Below are 26,972 nucleotides of genomic sequence, written 5' to 3'. Positions count from 1 at the left end.
CTGGCCTACCTATGATTGCCAACATAGCTTTCAGTGCTGTGACCTTGTTGTCAATTCTACACCTCAAGAACTCAATCACATTCACAGGGTCTAGCACCAGAGACTCAGACAAGATACCATCACAAAGCTTTCCAAATATATGAGCATGACTATCTACTTAGTCTGTGCTGCAGTTGATGGTTCACCCTGTAACTCATTCCACTTGACTCAAGGTTTCCCTGGACACTTTTCTCCCACCCTCTTCCAGTTATCAACTTCTTACCATTATCATACATGTTGCTGATCACCATTCATCTACTTTCAAAACAACTCAAGGTATAATTCCTTTATGCCTCCTATACTAGAATGATAAATACAACCTTCTCCATACCATTTCACAGGGAAAATGTTTGCCTTCCAAACTTTTGTATCGCAAACCTAAACAGCGCTACTAATCTATTGATAAAAGTGAAGGTGGACATTTTCACACTAGGTTCACTTGACGTATACAAGCAACATTGTTAAAGATTGCATTTTTTTCAAACTTGGGTTGAACTGAAGACAGTATTTTAAGCTAGAACCAAGTTCTGATAGTCAATGCAGTTTAAGATAACGAATATAGAGAATCATGAAGGCAGCATTCAACTTATGAGGCTTAAGTGAGATGAGACAAATAATTAACCTACAACAAAAGGGGCCAGGGGGACAGACAGAGGGGGACAGACAGGTGGGGGTGGAGAGAAAGAGACAGACAGAGATCATGTTGATTTTCTTTGCATCCTACCCAAGAATGAGCAGTAGCTTTCAATATGCTCCTCATTTTACGATGATGATCGGGAATGCACTGCCTGAAAGGGTGGTGGAAGTAACTTTCAAAAGGCAGTTGGATAAATACTTGGAAGTGGGAAACTTTTCAGGGCTATGGATAAAAAAGCAAGGGAGTGGGACTAATTGGACAGCTTGCACAGGCACAATGAGCCAAATGGCCTCCTTCTGAGCTGTCAGATCCGAGGAGATATGGGGCCAGTACTCAAATCTTCCACAGACTTGGGATTCATAGGAATTAAAGAGTTGAAAATATTTTGGAATAAAGAACAAACAGTCTTCAGAGAGGGGGTAACATGAGTGTTCAAGGTCACAGATACTGTAACCAAATGTCAGATTTCCAGGGAGGACAAAGGAGGGTGACATTATGTGGGAGTTCCATTGCTGATCACAAGATTAAGAATGACAGTTAAGTTAGTGTTGTCTTTACAGGATCTTCATTATCTTCTATTCCATCAATAATAAAGTCAAGAATATCACTAAATAACAAAGTTGGGTGCAAATGAAGGCGGCCATTCTATCAGGCCAGTTTAGCCTCCCAGGGTAATCTACAACCCCCATCCACATTAATTGTACCATTTTCTGAAAAATGAGTACACCATTCAGCTCAAATGTTCTGTTCTGACAATGAGATCTTGGCTGATAGATAATGGGCATACTTTGAATAAGTATTTAAATTTCTTTACATTTCCCTTCACCCTCCGGGTATTTTCCTTGCATAAAATCAAAATACTGCGGATGCTGGAAATCTGAAATAAAAACAAGAAATGCTGGAACCACTCAGCAGGTCTGGCAGCATCTGTGGAAAGAGAAGCAGAGTTAACATTTCGGATCAGTGACCCTTATTCGGAACTAGCAAATATTAGAAATGTCAAAGGTCATAAGCAAGTGAGCCGGGGGTAGGGCAAGAGATAACAAAGGAGAAGGTGTAGATTGGACAAGGCCACATAGCTGACCAAGAGGTCATGGAGCAAAGGCAAACAATATGTTAATGCTGTGTTGAAAGACAAAGCATTAGTACAGATAGGGTGTTAACGAACTGATGATTGAACAGCAGCAAGTACAAACATGAAATAAAAACAGTGGGTAAGCAAACTGAACAAACTACGATGAAATGAAATAAACAAAAGCAAAAAAAATTGTAAAAAATGTAAAAAAGAATAACTAAAAATAAAAGTAAAATGGGGGGCCCCGTCATGCTCTGAAATTATTGAACTCAATGTTCAGTCCGGCAGGCTGTAGTGTGCCTAATTGGAAAATGAGATGCTGTTCCTCGAGCTTGCGCTGATGTTCAGTGGAACACTGCAGCAAGCCCAGGATAGAGATGTGAGCATGAGAGCAAGGGGGCGGGGGCGGTGTTGAAATGGCAAGCAACTGGAAGCTCAGGGTCCTGCTTGCGGACTGAGCGGAGGTGTTCCGCAAAGCGGTCGCCTAGTCTGCGTTTAGAGAACAAAGGAAATTACAGCACAGGAACAGGCCCTTCGGCCCTCCAAGCCTGCGCCAATCCAGATCCTCTATCTAAACATGTCGCCTATTTTCTAAGGGTCTGTATCTCTTTGCTTCCTGCCCATTCATGTATCTGTCTAGATACATCTTAAAAGACGCTATCGTGCCCGCGTCTACCACCTCCGCTGGCAACACGTTCCAGGCACCCACCACCCTCTGCGTAAAGAACTTTCCACACATATCCCCCCTAAACTTTTCCCCTCTCACTTTGAACTCGTGACCCCTAGTAATTGAATCCCCCACTCTGGGAAAAAGCTTCTTGCTATCCACCCTGTCTATACCTCTCATGATTTTGTACACCTCAATCAGGTCCCCCCTCAACCTCCGTCTTTCTAATGAAAATAATCCTAATCTGCTCAACCTCTCTTCATAGCTAGCGCCCTCCATACCAGGCAACATCCTGGTGAACCTCCTCTGCACCCTCTCCAAAGCATCTACATCCTTTTGGTAATGTGACGACCAGAACTGCACGCAGTATTCCAAATGTGGCCGAACCAAAGTCCTATACAACTGCAACATGACCTGCCAACTCTTGTACTCAATACCTCGTCCGATGAAGGAAAGCATGCCGTATGCCTTCTTGACCACTCTATTTACCTGCGTTGCCACCTTCAGGGAACAATGCACCTGAACACCCAAATCTCTCTGTACATCAATTTTCCCCAGGACTTTTCCATTTATTGGATAGTTCACTCTTGAATTGGATCTTCCAAAATGCATCACCTCGCATTTGCCCGGATTGAACTCCATCTGCCATTTCTCTGCCCAACTCTCCAATCTATCTATATTCTGCTGTATTCGCTGACAGTCCCCTTCACTATCTGCTACTCCACCAATCTTAGTGTCGTCTGCAAACTTGCTAATCAGACCACCTATACTTTCCTCCAAATCATTTACGTATATCACAAACAGTGGTCCCAGCACGGATCCCTGTGGAACACCACTGTTCACACGTCTCCATTTTGAGAAACTCCCTTCCACTGCTACTCTCTGTCTCCTGTTGCCCAGCCAGTTCTTTATCCATCTAGCTAGTACACCCTGGACCCCATGCAACTTCACTTTCTCCATCAGCCTACCATGGGGAACCTTATCAAACGCCTTACTGAAGTCCATGTATATGACATCTGCAGCCCTTCCCTCATCAATCAACTTTGTCACTTCCTCAAAGAATTCTATTAAGTTGGTAAGACATGACCTTCCCTGCACAAAACCATGTTGCCTATCACTGATGAGCCCATTTTCTTCCAAATGGGAATAGATCCTATCCCTCAGTATCTTCTCCAGCAGCTTCCCTACCACTGACGTCAGGCTCACCGGTCTATAATTACCTGGATTATCCATGCTACCCTTCTTAAACAAGGGGACAACATTAGCAATTCTCCAGTCCTCCAGGACCTCACCCGTGTTTAAGGATGCTGCAAAGATATCTGTTAAGGCCCCAGCTATTTCCTCTCTCGCTTCCCTCAGTAACCTGGGATAGATCCCATCCGGACCTGGGGACTGGTCCACCTTAATGCCTTTTAGAATACCCAACACTTCCTCCCTCCTTATGCCGACTTGACAGATGTTTGATTACTCTAGGTCCCTAACCTCAACATCCGTCATGTCCCTCTCCTCAGTGAATACCGATGCAAAGTACTCGTTTAGAATCTCACCCATTTTCTCTGACTCCACGCATAACTTTCCTCCTTTGTCCTTGAGTGGGCCAATCCTTTCTCTAGTTACCCTCTTGCTCCTTATCTATGAATAAAAGGCTTTGGGATTTTCCTTAACCCTGTTTGCTAAAGATATTTCATGACCCCTTTTAGCCCTCTTAATTCACTACCAAACGCATCTTCCCCCTCCCTTCCCGTCAGCAATCCGAAGGGATCGTTCCCTTCGCGACACCCTGGTCCACACTTCCATTACCCCACCACCTCGTCCCCGTCCCATAGCACCTTCCCCTGCAATCGCAGGAGGTGTAATACCTGCCCATTTACCTCCTCTCTCCTCACTATCCCAGGCCCCAAACACTCCTTTAGGTGAAGCAGCGATTTACTTGTACTTCTTTCAATGTAGTATACTGTATTCGCTGCTCTCAATGTGGTCTCCTCTACATTGGGGAGACCAAACGCAGAGTGGGTGACCGCTTTGCGTAACACCTCCGCTCAGTCAGCAAGCAGGACCCTGAGCTTCCGGTTGCTTGCCATTTCAACACATCCTCCTGCTCTCATACTCACATCTCTATCCTGGGCTTGCTGCAGTGTTCCACTGAACATCAACGCAAGCTCGAGGAACAGCATCTCATTTTCCAATTAGGCACACTACAGCCTGCCGGACTGAACATTGAGTTCAATAATTTCAGAGCATGACGGGGCCCCCCATTTTACTTTTATTTTGAGTTATTTTTTTCTTTTTTACAATTTTTTTTTCTTTTGTTTATTTAATTTCATCGTAGTTTGTTCAGTTTGCTTACCCACTTTTTTTTTCATGTTTGTACTTGCTGCTGTTCAATCTTCAGTTCGTTAACACCCTATCTGTACTAATGCTTTGTCTTTCAACACACCATTAACATATTGTTTGCCTTTGCTCCATGACCTCTTGGTCAGCTATGTGGCCTTGTCCAATCTACACCTTCTCCTTTGTTATCTCTTGCCCCACCCCCGGCTCACTTACTTATGACCTTTGACATTTCTAATATTTGCTAGTTCCGAAGAAGGGTCACTGACCCGAACGTTAACTCTGCTTCTCTTTCCACAGATGCTGAGTGGTTCCAGCATTTCTTGTTTTTATTTACCTTGCATCTTGTTTTGAAACCAGAGTATCAGTAATTAATTTTAAATTAACTATCTAAAGTAAATCAAAGTATAACTGACTGTCGTGCAAAGTCCAAAATCTGTTTAAATTGCAACCCCAAACACAGAACACGTCAAAAATCTTGAAGCATTCATGACCTTCAGGTCAATTTTGAGAATCCCAATCCCATTGAGGCAATTAACAAGAATATGGAGACGGCATGATTAAATTAGGAACATAGAAACAAGAGTAGACCACTCAGTCCCTTGAGCCAGTTCTGCCAGTCAATCAGATCATGGTTTATCTGTACCCCAACTTCATTTCGTCATGATAGATAAAGGATATCAAAAACATGGATCTATAAAAATGCGAATTTCAATCTTGAAAATTTCCACTGACTCAACACCCACAGCCTGTGGAGCAGCAAGTTCCAGATTTCCACTACCTTGTGTGAAATAGTGCTTCTTGATTTCACTCCAAACAGGCCTAGCTAATATCATATCACCTTGTTTTGGAGCTCCCCCATCAGAAAAATAATTCACTTGTATCTGTGTTATTAGAGTCTTGTGCAAACTGAAATTCAAAGAAATCACAAAATAAACCTAAATGATAAATCGGCTTTCGGACTGCGTCCAATTAAAGTGAGCTATATTCACAAGAGTAATTCCTATTTCACGTTACACGCTGATGCATTTTTTTTTAATATATTCGTTTCATGGGATGTGGGCACCACAGGCTAAGCCAATTTTTATTGCCCATCCCTAATTGCACTCAAGCAGGTGGTAGTTAGCTGCCTTCTTGAACCACTGCAGGCCTTGGGGTGTAGGTACACCCACTGCGCTGTAAGGAAGGGAGCTCCAGGATTTTGACCCCACGACAGCGAAGGAACAGCGATATAGTTCCAAGTCAGGATGGTTTGTGACTTGGAAGGAACTTGCAGGTGATGGTATACCCATGTATCTGCTGCCCTTGTCCTTCTTTATGGTAGAGGTCACAGGTTAGGAAGGTGCTGTCGAAGGAGCCTTGGTAAGTTGCTGCAGTGCAATGTAAATGGTACACATTGCTGCCACTGTGCGTCGGTGGTGAAGGGAGTGAATATTGAAGATGGTGGATGGGATGCCAATCAAGCAGGCTGCTTTGTCCTGGATGGGGTCGAGCTTCCAGAGTGTTGTTGGAGCTGCATCAATCCAGGCAAGTGGAGAGTATTCCATCACACTGCTGACTTGTGCCTTGCAGATAGTGGACAGTCAGTGGGGCGACAGGAGGGGAGTTACTCGCCGCAGAATTCCTAGCCTCTGACTTGCTCTTGTAGCCACAGCATTTATGTGGCTGGTCCACTTCAGTTTCTTGTCAATAGTAACCCCCAGGATGCTGATAGTGGGGGAGTCAGTGAGGGTAATGCCATTGACCATCAAGGGGAGATGGTTAGATTTTCTATTGTTTGGGATGGTCATTGCCTGGCCATTGTGTGGCACGAATGTTACTTGCCACTTATCAGCCCAAGCTTGGATGTTATCCAGGTCTTGCTGCATATGGACTTGGACTGCTTCAGTATCTAGGAGTCACAAATGGTGAACAATGTGCAATCATCAGTGACCATCCCCACTTCTGACCTTATGATGGGGGGGGGGAAAAAAGGTCACTGATGAAGCAGCTGAAGATGGTTGAACAGAGGACACTATCCTGAGGAACCCCTGTCGTGTTCAATTTTGCTAGGGCTTCTTGATGCCATACTCAGTCAAATGCTGCCTTGATGTCAAGGGCAGTCACTCTCACCTCACCTCTTGAGTTCAGCTCTTCTGTCCATGTTTGAACCAAGGCTGTAATGAGGTCAGGAGCTGAGTGGCCCTGGCGGAACCCAAACTGAACGTCAGTGAGCAGGTTATTACTGAGCAAGTGCTGCTTGATGGCACTGTTGATGACACCTTCCATCACTTTGCTGATAATTGAGATTAGACTGATAGGCAGGTAATTGGCCAGGTGGATTTGTCCTACTTTTTGTGTATAGGACATACATGGGCAATTTTCCATATTGTCAGGTAGATGCCAGTGTTGTAGCTGTACTGGAACAGCTTGGCTAGGTGCTTGGCAAGTTCTGGAGCACACACTTTCAGTACTATTGCCAGAATGTTGTCAGGGCCCATAGCCTTTGTAGTATTCAATGCCTTCTGCCATTTCTTGATATCAATCGGAATGAATCGGATAGGTTGAAGATTGGCATCTGTGATGCTGTGGAGGTCAGGAGGAGTCCGAGATGGATCATCCACTCGGCACCTCTGGCTGAAGATGATCGCAAATGCTTCAACCTTGTCTTTTGCACTGATGTGCTGGGCTCCCCCATTGTTGAGGATGGGGATATTTGTGGAGCCTCTTCCTTCAGTTACTTGTTTAATTATCCACCACCATTCATGAATGGATGTGACAGGACTGCAGAGCTCAAGTCTGATCCGTTGGTTCTGGGTCCGCTTCACCCTATCTATTGCATGCTGCTTCCGCTGTTTGGCATGCAAGTAGTCCTGTGTTGTAGCTTCACCAGGTTGACACCTTGTTTTTAGATTATGCCTGGTGCTGCTCCTGGCATGCCCTTCTGCACTGTTCATTAAACCAGGGTTGGTCCCCCAGCTTGATGGTAATGGTAGAGTGGGGATATGCCAGACCATGAGGTTACAGATTGTGGCTGAATACAATTCTGCTACTGCTGATGGCCCACAGCCCAGTTTTGAGTTGCTAGATCTGTTTGAAATCTATCCCCTTTAGCACAGTGGTAGTGCCACACAACACTACGGTAGTGCCACACATGATGGAGGCTAACTTCAATGTGAAGACAGGACTTCGGCCCTCCCAACAATACATGACAGATGCATCTGTGACAGGAAGACTGGTGAGGACGAGGTCAAGTAGCTTTTACCCTCTTGTTGGTTCCCTCGCCACCTGCCGCAGACCCAGTCTAGCAGCTATGTCCTTTAGGACTCGGTCAGTGTACGTTGAAGTCCCCCACCCAGAAAACCTTCAGTGCTTCTTCCAATTAGTGTTCAACACGGAGAAATGCTGATTCATCAGCTGGGATGGGGGGATGGGAGGAGGGCGGTAGGTGGTAACCAGCAGGTTTCCTTGCCCATGTTTGACCTGATGCCATGAGACTTCATGGGGTCCAGATTCAATGCTGAGGGCTCCCAGGGCAACTCCCTCCCTCCTGCCACCACTGATGGGTCATAAAGGACAAACCCAGAGGTGATGTTGCTAGTGTCTGGGACATTGTCTGTAAGGTATGTTGCTTGACTAGTCTGTGGGACAGCACTTCCAATTTTGGCACAAGCCCCCAGATGTTAGTAAGGAGAACTTTGCAGGGTCGACAGGGCTGGGTTTGCTTTTGTCGTTTCCAGTGCCTAGGTCGACGCCAGGTGGTCCGCCCAGTTTAATTCCTTTTCTTAAGCTTTGCAGCAGTTTGATGCAACTGAGTGGCTTGCTAGGCCATTTCAGAGGGCATCTTGAGGATCTGGAGTCACATGTAGGCCAGACCAGGTAAGGACAGCAGATTTCCTCCCCTGCTGTTCTGATGAAGGGTCACTGACCTGAAACGTTAACTCTGCTCCACAGATGCTGCCAGACCCGAGTACTTCCAGCATTTCTTGTTTTTATCCTAAGGATATCCCCTGCTCTTCTCTCTCAGCTGATGAAAAAGATCCCACAACCCTATTTTGAAGGTGTTGGTTTACCATCTCATTGGTGGCCCCCAATTTGCATTTTTCCACAGGCAGAAAAATTCTCTCCACATCTGCACTATCCAACCCATTCATAATTTTAAAAACCCCTCAGGTCTCCTTTAAGTCTTTTCCTTTCTAAAAGAGAAAAGCTCCAACTTGTTCAATCTTTCCCAATATCCATAATGAGTTCTGCATCATTCCTGCAAACCTTTTTCAGTTTCTCCTATGTACTTTTCATAAAATGGAGAGCAGAACCATGCACAGTAAGCTAAGTGCAGCCTGACTGGGGACCTATAGATTTTTAACGTAACTTCATTACTTTTGAATTCCATGCCCCTAGAAACAAATCCCAGTGCTTGATCATTTCTAATTGCTTTGCTGACCTGCAATGCTGCTTTTAATGATTTGTTCACCTCATTCCTAGATTCCTTTTTTCTTCTACCCCATTCAGTTTCTTATTTTTTTAAGATGTGAATGTTTCTATTTTTCCTACCAAAATGCTTCACCTCACATTTATCTGTACTAAAGTTCATTTACCACTTAATGCCCAGTCTTCCAACTTTTCTAGTGTCTTCTTGTATTGTTACATTCTCTCTCAGTATTAACTATCCCCCCACCCCCAGGTTGATATGCAAGTTTTGATACTGAGTTCTTTGAAACCAAGCCCAAAGCAAGCAGTCTCAGGGCTGATCCATGTGAAAAATTACTTTGTACCATCCTCCAATCTGAATAACTACCCTGTACCCTTACCCGTTTCTAGTTTAGCCAATTTTCTATTTATTGAGCTATTTGTTCCCTCATTCCACTTGTCCAAACTTCTCATGAGTCTACTGTGTTTACCTTCTTGAAGGTTTTCTGAAAATGTCAGTATGATATCTACTGCACTACCCTTGTCCACTCTTTGCTACTGCTTCAAAGGATCCATGTTGACTTTATATTTTCTGCATCTCAATGTTCTATCACTTTTTAGTGTAGATTCCAGTATCATTCCTGTCATTGACATTAAACTGGCTGGTCTATCAATCCCAGGTTTTGGTTCAAAGCTCCCTTTTTCTATATGAGAATGATGCAGAAGGAGGTCATTCAGCCCATCGTAGCTGCGACAGCTCTGAGAGCTATCCAATTAGTCCTACTCATCTGTTCTTTCCCCATAGTTTTGTATTTTTTTCCTCCTACCAGTACATCCTACTTGGTGACTGCCGTTTGCTCATCATATACCTATCACCCACTTAATGCCAATTCAATTAAAAGAGGACTAAGTGCCTCTCCCGCGGGTACCTGGGAGCCGCAGAAATTGCAGGGAACACCAACTTCTAACACATAGAAAGTTTATCACCAATTCGGATGATTAAACTCGGCAGCCGATTAAAATGGGAGCTGACTGGAATCACTGAATTCTTCCCCAAGTGAGTGAGTGACAAATTGAAGACTGATCTGCAGACAGCATGATCGGATCAGTCCCTCAACCGTCCCACTATTCACGATTAACATATCAAGAAACATGCCCCTGGGTTGCTTATCTCTTGCCCTTGCCGAGTCAAGTGGTCCCGGACAAAAGCCGGCAGCAGGTTCGTTCCCTCCCCAGCACAAGCTCCCAACTGTGGGGGCTGCCCGAGCCGAACGTGGAGAGCGCGGGGATTCCAAACACTGGCCACAAGCGCGCGGGCCGTTTTATTTCAAACCCTCCCCGCGAACTCAGAGCTTCCATTCTCCATAACGACCCGAACTGCTGGAGGTTCTAAGGACTCGGTAAAGACCAGGAGGGAGACGGGCAGACACTCTAACCGCCTCTTTCTTACCTGGAGAGAGTAACTGATGTGTTCTCCACCTCCTCCGTTGCCGCCGAGGGTTAACTTTAAGCCGAAACTTTGGGAGAGTTTTATCGGGTGAGTTTGCTGTCCGGGTAGGTTGGTGTCAGTACGGTGGTGGAGCCAGCAGCCGTTACCCTCGCCCCGAACCTGTCTCTCTGCCGCCTCAGCTCCGCGCTGGGCTTTCACTCTTCTTTTTCTCTTTTGTCTCCGTTCTCCGCCCGGCTACACGGATAGAGCGCGAAAACAGCGCGCCCAATCCAATCAAACTTTACTGAACCCCACTAACAAGACCCGCTTCCATTGGTTAAAAGGCGCCCCTTCTCTCCAATCAGCATAAGCCTCGCACGGGAGTGTGGGATGTGACCATGTGGTGTTTCTTTGTGGGGTTTTTTTGGGTAATTTTTTCGCTGTGTGAACGTTGAGTAGCTTAAGTTTGAGCAACTTGGGAGTGTTAGGATGGAACTGTCATGAGACGTGGCGTAAAGAGAAACCGTGAAATGGCAGGCCATGTGCGTGTAATCTCTAAATGTAGTGTGCAGGTTTCTATTTATAGTTCCTTGTTCCCCAGCCTGAAATCAAGACTCCGATGACCATTGGCTGTTTGGCACCGATTGTTGCTGTCGTTGCATTTCTAGTTTTGAGCACTTTGTGGCGGCGAAAGGTTTACTCACAGTGTGTTCCCAACCCACTCTATGTTTTAGATGTGGATGAGCATCCTGATATGAACATTTCCTTTTTATATTAAAATGAATCCTATTTGGTGGGGATTTGAAATAGGGTTCAGTTCCTCTGAGTTTGGGAGTTCCTACTGTTGCTGACTTCTGCTGAAAGGTTTGCATGTGGTCAGGTCATGAAAGGATCAGGCTTGGCTGTGATTCTGTCTTTGGTCGAATAGTTTGACACTAAGCTCATGGGTGAAGAATGGCTACTTGTACAGGGTGGGAGGGATGCCAGCACGTGTAGAAGCATATCCCAGCAAGTGTCAGTAGCTTCAGGAGAAAAGGAAATATGTGGATTTAGCTTAAAAAATAAACAAATATTTTATTCTCATGCAACCATCTTCTTAAAAACGGTATTTTTGAAAATGTTTATGTTTAAAAACAAAAAATGTTTTATGCAAGCATTTATTTCTCTGCATAAGTATGTTGCAATATTTCACTGGATTTAGATTTGGTGCTTGCTTACAATTGACTTGTTTTCATACTATTAAGTTCCCATTCATATGATCACTCCTTTATTGGTCTTTATCCTTTGCAGGAGAGATTCTGTGTGAATTCCTATATTCGGCACAAGCTTCCAACTAAAGTACGGATATGGAGATAATTTCCTATAAACACCATTTTCAATGTACTGCTCCTGTGAAGTGCCTTGGATGTTTTATTACATTAAAGGTGCTATATAAAAGCAAACTACTGCAGATGCTGGAAATCAACTTAGTTGTTTTTTTCGCTAGCAAACTTCCAAATTGAATCCTAAGATTCTTAAAAAATAAAATGTGCAATTTTTTGCATGTACAAATGTCATATGAGGACATCATTGGACATAGCTGTGATGGCCTGTGCTCAGTCCAACATTCACAACGAATAGACATTTTGGAGGTACTGGAGGCCTACTGCTGTCTGTTGTGCTGTACTCTGAATTGCAGCTTCAAAACCAGCAAAGATGGAAAAACAAACGAGTAACAAATCAGAGGCTGAGTTTTCATAGCTTAGGGACTAAACCTTCTAAGAATAACGATCACTTAATCATTACTCCAAAGCACAAGAGGAAGATCATTTAGCCCATATTAGTTTATTCATCCAGAAGCATCCTGCTGTGCCCTCCCCTCCCATTTTGTGTATCTTATTGTTTCTTAAATATATCTGGGATTTTTACCTCCAACAACCTATCTGGAAGTTCATCCCAAGTATTGATTACTTTCTTTGTGACAAATAGCGTCTTTTTTTCAGTCTCGAAGTTGCTTTTTATTAGCTTGAACCTATGCCTCCTTGTACGATTCCTAAAATTTCACCTAAAGTAACAATCTGGATTTACTCTTTCCAGCCTATTTACTATTTTATACACAAGTATAAGATCATCTTTCAGGTGCTTCATTTCCAGGGTGAAAAGCCTAACTCTGTATTCCCTCCTTATATCTCAAACCTGGGATCAGCTTGGCAGCTGTTTTGCATTATTACCTCCAGTGTTTGATTGTCTCCCTTGTGGCTTGTTAAACCGAACTGGAGACAGTAGTCAAGCTGTTGTCTGATCAGAGCACTGTATAGTTTGATTATGACTTCCTCTGACCTATATTTAAGAGTTTGGGAATTTATTTCAATACAAATTGGCTTTATTGATTGCTGCTCTGCATGGGTTGGACATGTTTGGTGTTGTGTCTATTAAGGTCCATCAGTCTCTTTTGACTTGTTTCTAAGCTACTTCAACTCCACTCGTGGAGTACATATGTTTCTTCTATTCGTTCTTGGAATGTGAGCGTTGGAGGCAAGGCCAGCATCTATTGCCTGTCCAGGAACCAACTAGCGATCGGGCTATTTTAGATTTCATATTATGTAATGAGAAAGGGCTAATTAATAATCTTGTTGTAAAGGAGCCATTAGGAAATAGTGACCACAATATGATAGAATTTTACGTTACGTTTGAAAGAGATATAGTACATTCTGAAACTATGGTATTAAATCTGAACAAAGGAAACTGATGGTGTGAGGGACACGTTTGCTGTGGTGGATTGGGAAAGTACATTAAAAGATTTGACAGTAAACAGGCAATGGCTAGTATTTAAAGAAGTATTACACAGTTTACAACAAATGTACATTCCTCTAAGACATAAAAACTCAACAGGAAAGGTGAATCAACCATGGCTAACAATATAAGTTAAAGATTGCGTTAGATCAAAGGGAATGGCTTATAAAGGCACTGGAAAAAGTGGTAAGCCTGAGGATTGGGAGCAATTTAGAATGCAGCAAAGGAGGACCAAGAAACTGATAAAGGGCAAAGACACTATAAATGCAAGCTAGCTAGAAACATAAAGGCAGACTGTAAAAGCTTTTTTAGGTATGTGAAAAGGAAAAGATTAGCAAGGACAAATGTGGTTCCATTACAGGTGAAGTCAGGAGAATTTGTGGTGAAGAATGGGGAAATGGCAGAGAGACTAAACAATTACTTTGTGTCTGTCTTCATGGAGGAACATATAGAACATGTCCCAGAAATATTAGGGAACCAAGGGACGTGTAAAAATGAGGAATTGCGAGAAATTAGTATCAGTAAAGAGGTAGGACTCGAAGAGTTAACTGGTTTGAAAGTTGATAAAAACCCCTGGACCAGATGAGCTACATCCCAGAGTATTGAAGGAAGTGTCTAGAGATAGTGACTGCATTGGTATTTATCTTTCAAAATTCTATAGATTCTGGAAAGGTTCCTGCAGACTGGAAAGTAGCAAATGTAACTCCACTATTTCAGACGGGAGCGAGAGAGAAAACGGAGAACTACAGACCTGTTAGTTTGATGTCGATGGCAGGTAAAATGTTCGAATCTGTTATAAAGGATGTGATAACTGGACACTTGGAAAATAATGATATGATTGGGCAGAGCCAACATGGATTTATGAAAGGGAAATCATGTTTGACAAACCCGTTGGAGTTTTTTGAGGATGTTACCTAATAGCATAGATAAAGGAGAACCAGTGGATGTGGTGTATTTGGATTTTCAGAAGGCTTTTGATAAGGTCCCACACAGGAGGTTAGTAAACAAAATTAGGTCACATGGGATTGGCGGTAATATCCTGCAATGGATTGAGAATTGGTTAACAGACAGAAAGCAAAGAGTAGGAATAAATGGATCATTCTCAGGATGGTAGGCTGTTACTAGTGGGATACCACAAGGATCAGTGCTAGGGCCACAGCTGTTCACAATCTATATAAATGATTTGGATGTGGGGATCAATTGCAATATTTCCAAATTTGCTGATGACACAAAACTAGGTGAGAATGTAAGTTGTGAGGAAGATGCAAGGAGGCTTCAAGGGGACCTGGACAGGCTAAGTGAACGGGCAAGAACAGCATATGGAATATTATGTGAAGTTATCCACTTTGGTAGAAAAAAAACAGAAAGACGGAGTATTTCTTAAATGGTGAAAGGTTGGGAAGGGACCTGGGTCATAAGTCACTAAAAGCTGGCATGCAGGTGCAGCAAGCAATAAGGAAGGCACATGGTATGTTGGCCTTCATTGCAAGGCGGATTTGAGTGCAGGAGTAAAAATGTCTTGCTGCAATTGTATAAAGCCTTGGTGAGACCGCATCCGGAATGTTGTGTACAGTTTTGGTCTCCTTATCTAAGTAAGGATATACTTGCCATAGAGGGCGTGCAGCGGAGGTTAACCGGACTAATCCCTGGGATCGCGGGATTGTCTTAGGAGAGATTGAGAAAACTGGCCTTGTATTCTCTAGAGTTTCGAAGAATGAGAGGTGATCTCATTGCAACTTACAAAATTCTTACAGGGCGTGACAGGGTAAATGTGGATAGGATGTTTCCTCTGGCTGGTGAGGCTAGAACCAGGGGGCACAGTCTCAGAATAACGGACAGCCCATTTAAAATGGAGAGGGTGGTGAATCTTCGGAATTCTTTACCCCAGAGGGCTGTGGAAGTTCAGTCATTGAGCATGTTCAAGACGGAAATCGATAGATTTCTGGATAAAATGACATCAAGGGATATGGGAATAGTAGAGGAAAATGGTGTAGAGGGAGATGATCAGCCATGATCTGTTTGAATGGTGAAGCAGGCTCGATGGGCCGAATGGCCTGCCTCTATTTCAAATGGACCGCTGGGTTGAGCACTACCTAGAACTGTACTCCAGGGAGAATGTTGTCACTGAGACTGCCCTCAATGCAGCCCAGCCTCTACCAGTCATGGATGAGCTGGACATACAGCCAACAAAATCGGAACTCAGTGATGCCATTGATTCTTTAGCCAGCGGAAAAGCCCCTGGGAAGGACAGCATTACCCCTGAAATAATCAAGAGTGCCAAGCCTACTATACTCTCAGCACTACATGAACTGCTTTGCCTGTGCTGGGACGAGGGAGCAGTACCTCAGGACATGCGCGATGCCAATATCATCACCCTCTATAAAAATAAAGGTGACCGCGGTGACTGCAACAACTACCGTGCAATCTCCCTGCTCAGCATAGTGGGGAATGTTTTTGCTCGAGTCGCTTTAAACAGGCTCCAGAAGCTGGCCGAGCGCGTCTACCCTGAGGCACAGTGTGGCTTTCGTGCAGAGAGATCGACCATTGACATGCTGTTCTCCCTTCGTCAGATACAGGAGAAATGCCGTGAACAACAGATGCCCCTCTACATTGCTTTCATTGATCTCATCAAAGCCTTTGACCTCATCAGCAGACGTGGTCTCTTCAGACTACTAGGAAAGATCGGATGTCCACCAAAGCTACTAAGTATCATCACCTCATTCCATGACAATATGAAAGGCACAATTCAGCATAGCGGCACCTCATCAGACCCCTTTCCTATCCTGAGTGGCGTGAAACAGGGCTGTGTTCTCGCACCCACACTGTTTGGGATTTTCTTCCTGCTGCTTTCACATGCGTTCAAGTCTTCAGAAGAAGAAATTTTCCTCCACACAAGATCGGGGCAGGTTGTTCAACCTTGCCCGTCTAAGAGCGAAGACCAAAGTACGGAAAGTCCTCATCAGGGAACTCATCTTTGCTGACTATGCTGTTTTAACATCTCACACTGAAGAGTGTCTGCAGAGTCTCATCGACAGGTTTGCGGCTGCCTGCAACGAATTTGGCCTAACCATCAGCCTCAAGAAAACGAACATCATGGGACAGGACGTCAGAAATGCTCCATCCATCAATATCGGCGACCACGCTCTGGAAGTGATTCAAGAGTTCACCTACCTAGGCTCAACTATCACCAGTAACCTGTCTCTCGATGCAGAAATCAACAAGCGCATGGGAAAGGCTTCCACTGCTATGTCCAGACTGGCCAAGAGAGTGTGGGAAAATGGCACACTGACACGGAACACAAAAGTCCAAGTGTATCAAGCCTGTGTCCTCAGTACCTTGCTCTATGGCAGCGAGGCCTGGACAATGTACGTCAGCCAAGAGCGACGTCTCAATTCATTCTATCTTCGCTGCCTCCAGAGAATACTTTGCATCAGGTGGCATGACCGTATCTCCAACACAGAAGTCCTGGAGGCGGCCAACATCCCCAGCTTATACACACTACTGAAGTCAGCGGCGCTTGAGATGGCTTGGCCATGTGAGCCGCATGGAAGATGGCAGGATCCCCAAAGACACAGTGTACAGCGAGCTCGCCATTGGTATCAGACCCACCGGCCGTCCATGTCTCCGCTTTAAAGACGTCTGCAAACGCGACATGAAGTCCTGTGACATTGATCACAAGTCGTGGGAGTCAGTTGCCAGTGATCACCAGAACTGGCGGGCAGCCATAAAGGCGGGGCTAAAGTGTGGCGAGTCGAAGAGACTTAGCAGTTGGCAGGAAAAAAGACAGAAGCGCAAGGGGGGGAGCCAACTGTGTAACAGCCCTGACAAACAAATTTTTCTGCAGCACCTGTGGAAGAGCCTGTCACTCTCGAATTGGCCTTTATAGCCACTTTATAGCCACTCCAGGCGCTGCTCCACAAACCACTGACCACCTCCAGGCGCTTACCCATTGTCTCTCGAGATAAGGAGGCCAAAGAAGAAGATTTCCTGTTCCTATCCCTAATTGCCCTTGAGAAGGTGATGGTGAGCTGCTGCCTTGAACCACCACAGCAGTCGTTGTGGTGTAGGTACACACATGCTTCTGTTAGAGAGTTTGACCCAGCGACATTGAAGGAACGGCAATATAGTCCAAGTCACGATGGTGTGTGACTTGGAGGGGAACTCGCAGGTGTGGGTGTTCCATGCATCTGCTGCCCTTGTCTTTCTAGGTGGTAGAGGTCGCAGGTTTGAAAGGTGCTGTTGAAGGAGGCTTGGCGAGTTTAGTTTAGTTTAGAGATACAGCACTGAAACAGGCCCCTCGGCCCACTGAGTCTGTGCCGACCATCAACCACCCATTTATACTAATCCTACACTAATTCCATATTCCTACCACATCCCCACCTGTCCCTATATTTCCCTACCACCTACCTAGACATTAGCAATTGCTAATGGCCAATTTACCTATCAACCTGCAAGTCTTTGGCATGTGGGAGGAAACCGGAGCACCCGGAGGAAACCCACGCAGACACAGGGAGAACTTGCAAACTCCACACAGGCAGTACCCAGAATTGAACCCGGGTCGCTGGAGCTGTGAGGCTGCGGTGCTAACCACTGCGCCACTGTGCCGCCAGTGGTGGAGGGAGTGAATCTTTAAGGTGATGGATGGGGTGCTCATCAAACGGGCTGCTTTGTCTTGGATGGTGTCGAAATTCTTGAGTGTTGTCAGAGCTGCACCCATCCAAGCAAGTGGAGAGTATTCATTGCATGATGCTCCTGACTTGTGCTTTTTACATGGTGGACTGGCTTTGGGGAATCGGGAGGTGAGTTACACGATGCAGAATTCCTAGCCTATGACCTGCTCTTGTGGCCACAGTATTTATTTAGCTGGTCCAGTCCACTGGAGTTCCGAAGAAGGGTCACTGACCCGAAACGTTAACTCTGCTTCTCTTTTCACAGATGCTGCCAGACCTGCTGAGTGGTTCCAGCATTTCTTGTTTTTATCTCAAATTTCCAGCATCCGCGGTATTTTGCTTTTATTTTAGTGTTAGATTCTCTGATGTTAGATATTGTCATTGCCTGGCACTTGTGTGTCACGCTTGTTACTTGCCACTAATGAGGCCAAACCTGAATGTTGTCCAGGTCTTGCTGCATGCAGCATGAACTGCTTCAGTATCTGTGGAGTTGTGAACGATACTGAACACTGTGCAATCATCAGCGAACATCCCCACTTCTGACTTTACATTGGAGTGTGGTTTGTTTATGTCATTGAGAAACAGTAGTGGTCTCAACTCCATGCCCTGGAGCACCTCATTCAGTACTACCCCTGCCCACCCCCCCCCCCCCCCCCCCAACCTAACTCCTCAAATAAGAATTGATTGCTTTCTTCCTTTCAACCACTTTCTTATCCATTCCCTTGATTTACACTGAATCGCTATAGCTTTGATGAAAGATCATTCACCTGGAACGTTAAGTCTGTTTTTCTCTGTCCACAAATTCTGCCCATCATGATGTGTGATTCGAACATTTTTTGTTTTTATTTGTATGGAAGTCATTAATTTTACTTTAATTCTTTTTGGGGAAGTCATGTTGTTATTATCTGCCCTTGTGAATACTTGGAGGAGTTAACCATTCAAAATATTGACTACCTATATAATGCATGGATTTGTTTTCATCCACCTGAATTGAACCCCAGCTTCAGTTTAAATGTTCCAACAACAATAACTTGTATTTATATAACTCCTTTACGTAATAAAATATCCCAATGCTCTTCACACAGGCATGAAAAAACAAAATATGACACCAAGCTACGTAAAGAGATATTAGGGCAGAACACCAAAAGCTTGGTCAAAGATGTAGGTTTTAAAGAGTGTCTTAAAGGAGGAAAGCTAGGTAGAAAGGCGGAGAGGTGTAGGGAGGGTATTCCAGGGCTTAGGGCCTAGGTGGCTAAAGGCACAGCTACCAATGGTGGAGCAATTAAAATTGAGGATGTTCACGCAGCTGGAATTAGAGAAGCAGAGATACTTCGGAGAGTTGTATGGCTGGAGGAGATTACAAAGATAGGAAGGGGTGGAGGGATTTGGCAACAAGGATGAGATTTAAAAATTGAAATGCTACTTAACTGGGAGCCATTGCAGGTCAGCGAGCACAGTGGTGATGGTTGTGAACAGGATTTGGTGCAAGTTGAATGTAATAGAAAGGCCAGCCAGGAGTGCATTAGAATAGTCAAGTCTGGAGGTAACAAAGGCATGGATGAGGGTTTCAACAGCACGAGCTGAGGCAGGGCTGGAGTCGGGTAATGTTACTGACATGGAAATAGGCAGTCTTAATGACTACGTGGATATGTGGTCAGAATCTCATGATACCAAGTTTGCGAACAGTCTGGTTTAGTCAGTTTAAACAGTTGCCAGGGAGAAGGATGGAGTTGGTGGCAAAGGAGCAGAGTTTGTAGCAGGAACCAAAGATAATGGTTTCAGTCTTCCCAAAATTTAATTGGAGGAAATTTCTGCTTATCCAGTGCTGGTTGTCGGACAAGCAGTCTGACTATTTAAACACAGTGGAGGGGTCGAGAGAAGTAATGGTGAAGTAAAGCTGGGTCTCGTCAGCATACATGTGGCTACTGATGTCTTTTCGGATAACATCACCAAGGGGCAGCAGATAGTTGAGGAATAGGAGGGAGCCAAGCATAGACCTCGGTGGACAGCAGAGGTAACTGTCTGGGATTGGAAAGAGAAGCCATTGATGGCGATTCGTTGACTACAATTAGATAACAATGAGACCAGGCAAGTGCAGTTCCATCCAGCTAGATGACAGTGGAGAGGCATTGGAGGAGGATGGTATGATCAACTGTCAAAGGCTGGAGACAGATTGAGAAGGACGAGGATAGATAGTTTGCCTTTGTCACAGTCACATAGGATGTCATTTGTGACTTTGATAAGAGCCGTTTTGGCATCGTGGCAGCAGCACAAACCTGATTGGAGGGATTTAAACATGGAATTCTTGGGAAAATGGGCACAAATTTGGGAGACAACACATTCAAGGACTTTAGAGAGGAAAGGGAGGTTGGAGATGGGCGGTAGTTTGCAAGGATGCCAGGGGTAAAGGGTTTTTTTTTTGAGGAGAGGGTTGATGACGGCAGATGTGAAGGGGTGGGCAACAGAACCTGAGGAGAGAGAACTGTTAACAATGGCAGCTACATGGGAGATGGGAAGGGAAGTTGGGTGTTCAGTGCTTTAGTGGGAATAGGGTCGAGGGAGCAGGAGGTAAATCTCATGGACAAGATGAGCTTGGAGAGGGCATGGGGGAGATAGGAGAGAAACTGGAGAAAAATACAAGTTCAGGGCTGGGGCAGAATAGAGCCTTAGAGGAACTTTGGCCCACTGGGCTAGGGGATGGGTGGGATGTGGCGGAGGCAGCTGATCAGGCAGTCTCAATCTTAGTGGCAAAAAAATCCATGAGCTTCTCACACTTATTGGAGGTAAGGGCAGAGGAGGCAGCGGGGAGGGGTTTTAAGAAGATGGCTTGCAGTTGAGAAAAGAAGATGGGGGTTACCTTTGCATTCCAGGATGATCCTGGAATAGGAAGTAGTTTTTTGCAGATAAGAGCATGATCTAATAGTGCTTTATGTGGTCCAGCCAGATTTGGCGTTAGATGGCTAAACCAGTTGTCCGCCATATCCTTTCAAGTCTGCATCCCTTGGACTTCAGGGAGTGGAGATGAGGGCCGTACAGGTGGAACAGCCAGGGTAAGAGAAATAGTTATATTTGGGACTGGGGCATCGAGGTGGAGTTGAGGGTGTGGTTGAGCAGATTGATAGCTGCAGAAATGTCATGTTGAACGAAGGGCCAAAGGCTAGACTTTTGGGAAATTGAGAGAATTTGTAAGTGAATTCGGGGAGAGATTTTCCTAGGGGCGGATACAGAAAGAAAATGGGTTTGAAGGGCGAAACAGGATGTAGGTGGAGAGCAATGTAAGGAAGTGATCGAGGTGGGCCCTATCTGTGATTAATAATAAAGAAATAGTGAGGTCATGTGAGATGGCAAGGTCAAGTGGGAGGTTGTGAATATGGGTTGGGGAGTTTATATTGAGGGTGAGATTAAGGGAGGATAGGAGGGCAGTGAACTCAGTAGTGAGAACATGATGAATTGAGATGGAGGTTGAAATCAACAAGGATGAGAAGTTGCTCAGTGCAGAGGCTGAGGGAGGAAAGCAGTGAAGATAGCTTATTGAAAAAATTGGCATAGTACTTCAGAGGCATTAGAGAAACGGGATTTTACAGGTGAGGTGAAAGGGGTGGAACAAGGTGAAGGCAAAAGTGTTAGAGGAGTAAGGGGACAGACCAAGGTGAGGTTTGGTTATAAGCTGCACCACCACTGCGTCAGTCTGGGCGAGGTAAGTGGTGAAAGGTATAGCCAGCAAGCGAGGCTTCACTTAGGGGGAAAATGTCATCACCCCTCAAGTCCATGATGTTGATGCAATCATCCACAATAAACTGGTGGATTGCAAGGGCTTTGTTACGACTGAATGGACATTCTGGCAGGAGATGCTGTGAGGAGCAGTGATAGCTGGACCACTGGCAGAGCCCCCAGCTGCCGTGCTGGGCAGGAAGTTGGAAAGAGAGTGAAATAGGGCACTTGGGTTGCTGTTTGTGAGGAAGCAGCGAAGAGTTCCTTAATAGGCCCTTCGGAGACTGTCAGGACAGACAGAGGGAAGCTGTAGGCTTATTTGAGAGGGTGTCAAGCCTGGGACAGCGGCAGGAGAGTAGGACAGTTGAGGAGTTCTGAAGAGTTGAGGTAGGAATTTATGAAGGCAGAGCACCCGAGAGGGTAACAGCAGCAACTCAACAACAAATTATCTTTATATTGTGCCTTTATCGTAATAAAATGTTCCAAAGTGTTTCACAGAGGCATTATAAAACAAAATATGACACCAAGCCACATGAGATATTAGGTCAGATGACAAAAGCTTGGTCAAACTGCTAGGTTTTAAGGAATGTCTTAAAGGAGGAAAACAAGGTAGAGGTATATGGAGGATATTCCAGAGCTTAGGGCCGAGGCAACTGAAGGCGTGGCCACCAATGGTGGAGCGATTAACATTGGGTATGCTCAAGCGGCCAGAAGTAGATGAATGCAGAGATCTGAGGATTGTGGAGCTGGAGGAGATTACAGACATGGGGAGGGGCGAGGCCAGGCATGGCTTTGAAGAAAAGGATGAGAATTTAAAAATCAAGATGCTGCTTGACCGGGAGCTAATGTAGGTCAGCAAGCACATGGGTGATAGTTGAATGGGACTTGGTGCACATTAAGACAAGGGCAGCAGAATTTTGGATGACCTCATGTTTAAGGAGGGTAGAATGTGGGCAACCAGCCAGCCGTGCATTGGAATAGTCATGTCTAGAGATAACAAAGGCATGAATGATTGGTTTCAGCAGCAGATCAGTGTGATCAAGCGGCTTTTGCTTAGCAATAACCTGCTCACTGCTCAGTTTGTGTTCCACCAAGCTCCTGACCTCAGTACAGCCTTGGTTCAAACATGGACAAGAGAGCTGAACTCGAGGTGAGGTGAGAGTGACAGCCCTTGACATGAAGGCAGCATTTGACCAAGTATGGCATTAAGGCACCCTAGCAAAACTGAAGTAAATGGGAATCGGAGGAAACTCTCCGCTGGTTGGAGTCATACTTAGCGCAAAGGAAGATGGTTGTGGTTGTTGGAAGTCAATCATAGCTCCAGGACATCACTGCAGGAGTTCCTCAGGGTAGTGTCCTAGGTCCAACCATTTTCAGCTGCTTCATCAATGACTTTCCTTCAATCATAAGGTTAGAAGTGGGGATGTTCGCTAATGATTGCACAATGTTCACCACCATTTGTGACTCCTCAGATACTGAAGCAGTCCGTGTGGAAATGCAGCAAGGCCTGGACAAAATCCAGGCTTGGGTTGATAGGTGGCAAGTAACATTCGCGCCGTAGAAGTGCCAGGCAATGACCATCTCCAATAAGGGAGAATCTAACCATCTCCCCTTGACATTCAATGGCATTACGATCACAGAATTCCCCACAGCATCCTGGGAGCTACCATTGACCAAAAACTGAACTGGAGTAGCCATATAAACACAGTGGCTATAAGAACAGGTTAGAGGCTAGGAATCCTGCGGCAAGTAACTCACCTGACTCTCAAAGCCTGTCCACCATCTACAAGGCACAAGTCAAGAGTGTGATGGAATGCTCTCCACTTACTTGGATGGGTGCAGCTCAACAACACTCAAGAAGATCGACACCATCCAGGACAAAGTAGCCCACTTGATTGGCACGCCATCCACAAACATTCACTCTCTCCACCATCGACGTACAGTGGCAGCAGTGTGTGCCATCTACAAGATGCACTGCAGCAACGCACCAAGGCTCCTCAGACAGCACCTTCCAAACCTGCGACCTCTACCACCTCGAAGGACAAGAGCAGCAGATTCATGGGAACACAACCACCTGCAAGTTCACCTCCAAGCCACACACCATCCTGATTTGGAACTATATCGCCATTCCTTCACTGTCGCTGGGTCAAAATCCTGGAACTCCCTAACAGCGCTGTGGATGTACCTACCCCACATGGACTGCAGCGGTTCAAGAAGGCAGCTCACCACCACCTTCTCAAGGGCAATCAGTGATGGGCAATAAAAGCTGGCCTAGCCAGCGACGCCCACATCCCAGGAATGAATAAAATAAATGAGCTGAGATGGAGCCAAGTTGGGCGATGTTACAGAAGTGGAAATAGGGGGTCTTAGTGATGGCGCAAATATGAGGGAGAAATGAAAGGCCTAACAACAGGAGAGAAGGGTCTAGGAGGGGTAGAGAGAAAAGAAATAAAAACAGGGATGAATATAATAAAGTGGAAATGGACGTGATGGGTTTGGATCTGGAGCGGCAGCTAAAGTGTGCTCGTGAATGGACATGGGGAAAACTTAAATTACATAGGCCTGGTTTTGTAGCATTAATGAAGATGCATATGTCCTAGTAGTGAACGGAAAATAGAGAGGAGACAATAGGAGAGAGTCCAGAGTTAAAGTCAAGTCTCATTGTGGGTTAAAGTTGATGTAGGTAGGTGGAGGAGCCAAAAGGACATGCCATATTAGCAATGAGTAATAAACCAGATTTAGTTAACAGACTAATGGTGTGTGAATATCTAAGGTTCTCAATTTAGGTAAGGCTGATTTTAGCGTGATGCAACAGGCTGGCCACAGTAAACTAAGCACATCCATTAATGGGCAAAATGACAGAAGATCAGTAGGAAGTGTTCAAAAAGAATTTAACGTGATACAGAACTTGGTTTATTCCCCTAGGAGGCAAGAGCTCTACCTGCTTAAAAAAAAAAGGTAGCCATGGATGATTAAACAGATAAGAAACAAAAGAAAACTTTAAAAAGCATATAAAATTTTTTTTAAATGGCACCGATCTTGGTGAATGGGAAAGATGCAAAGAATAGCAAAAGGTGACGAAACAGATAGAGCTACAAAAAGGGAGTATGAAAAGAAACTTGGAAGGAATATCAAAATCAACACAAACAATTAATACATTTATAGTAGTGAAAAGAGGGTGGTCAGAAGCTAAATGGGCCCCTTGCAAAGTGATAACACTGATATTGTCAATGAACACTAGAAAATGGCATGCGTCCCGAATAGTTACTCAGCGCCAGTATTTACAGTCGAGGAAGAGGTCAGCATGCCAGACATCCCACAGAAACGAATACTGAATCAGTCAGAGTGACTCACCAAAATTAATGTAAGCAAAATAACAGTAATGAAGTAATGGCACTAAAGAATGACAATCCCCAGGGATAGATGGTTACCATCCTAGGGTTTTAAGGGAAGGTGAAAACATTGCAGATTCCCTAATTATGATTTTTTAATTCGTTTCCTTGCAATTAGGAACTGTTCCTTTAGATTGGAGAATTGCACATGTCACTGCTATTTAAGAGAGGTGACAGGGAAACCAAGGAATTATACACCAGTTAGCCTAATCTCTGTTGGCAAATTACTAGTCTATAATGAAAGATACGTGAATACACCTAGAAAATTTTCAGCTGATCAGAGAGAATCAGCTTGGATTTGTTAAGGGTGGGTTTTGCCTGATGAATCTGAGTGAATTTTTTGAAGAAGTGGCTGAACTGGTGGACAGGGGGTGGATGTTAATTATATAGAATTCCCAGAGACTGTTAGCTAAAGTTGAAGCTCATGGAATTGAAGGCAAATTATTGACCTGCTTAGGAAATTGGCTAAGCAGCAGGAGACAGGGAGTAAGAATAATGGGCAGGTGCTATAATTGATAGAATGTCAACAGTGGTGTCCCGCAAGAATCAATGTCGGGGTCTCTCATATTCACTATTTATTAACGGCTTAGATAATAGGATAGAAAGTCACATTTTAAAATTTTCTAATGACACAAAGATAGGTGGCAGTATAGACAGAAATGTAAAATTACAGATAGGAACAGGAGTAGGCCATTCAGCCCATCAAGCCCGCTCCACCATTCAATTAGATCATGGCTGATCGTCTACCTCAACACCACTTTCCCATGCTATTTCCATATTCCTTGATGTAATTAGTCTCCAGAAATTAATCAATTTCTGTCTTGAACATGCTCAATGATTGAGCTTCCACAGCCCTCTGGGGTAGAGAATTCCAAAGATTCACCACCCTCTGAGTGAAAAAATTCCTCTTCATCTCAGTCTTAAATGGCCTACCCCTTGTTCTGAGATTATGTCCCATGGTTCTAGACTCATCAGCCAGGGGAAACATCCTATCTACATCAACCCTGTCATGCCCTGTAAGAATTTTGTAAGTTTCAATGAGATCACCTCTCATTCTTCAGAACTCTAGAGAATACAGGCCCAGTTTCCTCAATCTCTCCTCATAAGACAATCCCACGATCCCAGGGATTAGTCTGGTGAACCTCCGTTGCACTCCCTCTATGGCAAGTATATCCTTCCTTAGTTGAGGAGACCAAAACTGTACACAACACTCCAGGTGTGGTCTCACCAAGGCTCTATACAATTGCAGCACGTCATCTTTCCTCCTGTACTCAAATCCCCTTGCGATGAAGGTCAACATACCATGTGCCTTCGTCATTATTTGCTGCACCTGCATGCTAGCTATTAGTGACTTGTGAACAAGAACACCCAGGTCCCTTTGGACATCAACACTTCCCAACCTCTCACCATTTAAGAAATACTCTATCTTTCTGTTTTTTCTATCAAAGTGGATAACTTCACACTTATTCACATTATATTCCATCTGTCATGTTCTTGCCCATTCACTTAGCCTGTCCAAGTCCCCTTGAAGCCTCCTTGCAACTTCCTCACAAATTACATTCCCACCTAGTTTTGTGTCATTAGCAAATTTGGAAATATTACAATTGATCCCCACATCCAAATCATTTATATAGATTGTGAACAGCTGTGGCCCTAGCACTGATCCTTGTAGTACCCCACTAGTAACAGCCTGCCATGTATCAGAATGATCCACTTATTCTTACTCTCTGCTTTCTGTCCGCTAATGAATTTTCAATCCATTGCAGTATATTGTCCCCAATCCCATGTGCTCTAATTTTGTTTACTAACCTCCTCTGTGGGACCTTAGCAAAGCCTTCTGAAAATCCAAATACACTACAT

At 44.6% G+C, this 26,972-nt stretch overlaps 1 protein-coding gene across 2 annotated transcripts in view; it reads right to left on the bottom strand.

Annotated features, from left to right (window-relative positions):
* ezh2 (enhancer of zeste 2 polycomb repressive complex 2 subunit) overlaps positions 1–10,834 on the bottom strand; it is an 89,353-nt gene extending 78,519 nt beyond the window's left edge. For both annotated transcript variants that reach the window (XM_068011373.1, XM_068011382.1), the window contains exon 1: positions 10,589–10,834. The gene's annotated coding sequence lies outside the window, so the exon portion shown is untranslated. The remainder of the gene's footprint in view (positions 1–10,588) is intronic.
* Positions 10,835–26,972: the final 16,138 nt, after the last annotated feature.

The sequence above is a fragment of the Heterodontus francisci genome, chromosome 2 (assembly GCF_036365525.1).
Source record: "Heterodontus francisci isolate sHetFra1 chromosome 2, sHetFra1.hap1, whole genome shotgun sequence".
Classification (NCBI taxonomy): Eukaryota; Metazoa; Chordata; class Chondrichthyes; order Heterodontiformes; family Heterodontidae; genus Heterodontus; species Heterodontus francisci.
The sequence above is the reverse complement of the archived record's forward strand: the minus strand, read 5'-3'. Positions and strand labels throughout refer to the sequence as shown.